Genomic DNA, 2,244 nt, shown 5'->3' on the forward strand with positions numbered 1-2,244 from the left:
CGTCTCTACTAAAATTACATAAAGTTAGCTGGGCGTGGTGGCGGGCACCTGTTATCCCAGCTACTTGAGAGGCTGAGGAGGGAGAATCACTTGAACCCAGGAGGTGGAGGTTGCAGTGAGCCGAGATCGCACCATTGCACTCCAGCCTGGGCAACAAGAGCGGAAACTCCATCACACACACACACACACACACACACACACACAAATTAGTCAGGCATGTGACCGGCGCCTGTACTCCCAGCTACTTGGGAGGCTGAGGCAGGAGAATCGCTTGACCCAGGGAGGCGGAGCTTGCAGTGAGCTGAGATGGCGCCACTGCACTCCAGCCTGGGCGACAGGGCGAGACTCCATCTCAAATAAAAAAAAAAAAAAAGGAATGAAACAACAAATGTATACACAAACAGACTGTGGTTTACAAATATCACTTTTAGCTCCGAATGCTGAATAACAAATTATCCTGAAAGCTAGTGGATTAAAATAACAATATTTTGCTCACAAGTCTACAATTTGCGCATACTTGGCGGAGCAGCTTGTTGCTGTTCCAGTTGGTGTTAGCCAGGGTAGCTCGATGGTTGGTGTAATGGTTAATTTTATGTGTCAATTTAACAAGGTCATGGGACCCAGATATTTGGTTAAACACCAGTCTGGATGTTGCTTTGAAGGTATTTTTTAAATAAGATTAACATTTAAATAAGTAAACTTTGAGTAAAGTAAATTATCCTCCATAATGTGGGTGGGGCTCATCCAATCAGTTTCTTAAGTAAAAACACACTGAGGAAACAGAAGAGAGGATTCTGCCAGCAGATTGCCTTTGGACTTAAGCTGCAACATCAACTTCCATGGGTCTCCGACTTGCTGGTCTACCCTGTAGATGTCAGACTTGCCAGCCTCTGTAATCATGTGATAACTTCTCTGGAGGACCCTGACTAAGACAGCTGGGAACTGGAATAATCTGAAGTCCTTACTCCATCACATGTCTGGTGGTTAACACTAGAAAGACTTAAACAATTGGGATTAGGACTACCTGGGGCTTCTTGGGCATCTCCATCTCATAGTCTTCCAGGATGTCAGCTTCAGGTGAACTTTTTTCATGTCAGATCAGGATTCCAAAGGCATTTGTCCCTAGAAAGAGAAAACAGAGCAGAATCTGAATTTTTTTATGACTTAACTTCTGAGGTCACATTGTATCATTCATGATGTCTTCTATTGGTTGAGGCCTTTACAAATGTCCACCCAGATTCAGGAAGAGGGAACTCAGACCCCATCTCTCAATGCAGAAATGTCAACATCACATTATAAGAAAAACATGTGGGATGAAATATACTGGTGCAGCCATCTTTGAAAAATACCATCTGCCTCACTAATGTTTTCAAATTCTAAAACATATTTTCTATTTATTTAGGGTTACTAATGCTTGATGCTCTGCTTTTTGAGTAGATCCACTTGTTAACCATTCTTTTTTTTTTTCTTTTTTTCACTGTAAGTGGTTATTTTATTATCAGAGACATGTATACTTGAAAAACTTAATTTCCAGTTTTTAATTCCCCTAAATTTTTTATTTATTTATTTACTTTTGAGATAGTGTCTCACTTTGTCGCCTAGGCTGGAGTGCAGTGGTGCAATCGCGGCTCACTGCAACCTCTGCCTCCCAGTTCATGCAATTCTCCTGCCTCAGCTGGGAACCACCAGGCCCGGCTAATTTTTGCATTTTTAGTAGAGACGGGATTTCCCCATGTTGCCCAGGCTGGTCTCAAATTCCTGGCCTCAGGTGATCCCACCCACCTCAGCCTCCCAAAGTGCTGGGATTACAGGTGTGAGCCATTGCACCTGGCCATAATTCCCCTAAATTTTAGTATCTTGATTTTTTTTTTCTTAAAGTCACACAAAGTAAGTTCAATGTAAAACTAAGAAGTTTTCATGTGCCCCTTAAGGCTACAAAACTGTTTTATAAAAGAACATGTAATGAGAATGCAATTAACGAAATTGCCATCTAAGACAATTTAATCGTTTGGCTTGAGTGAATCCCAATTTGGACAATGTTAGCATTATCTTCGAGTCTCTTTTTACTTAGAACCAGCTGTTCTGCTTTTCCAAGCCTCTTTCTCTGGTAGGAATTTAGGTAGAGGAGGGGCTGGGTTGAGGCAAGAAGATGACCTCTCTTGGTTGGTATGAAAAAGTAGCTTAGAGCCAGGATAGGTAGAGTTGATTCTACCCTACCATTCCCAAGGGGGTAGTTACTTCTTA

This window comes from Macaca fascicularis, chromosome 1, assembly GCF_037993035.2.
Source record: "Macaca fascicularis isolate 582-1 chromosome 1, T2T-MFA8v1.1".
Taxonomy (NCBI): domain Eukaryota; kingdom Metazoa; phylum Chordata; class Mammalia; order Primates; family Cercopithecidae; genus Macaca; species Macaca fascicularis.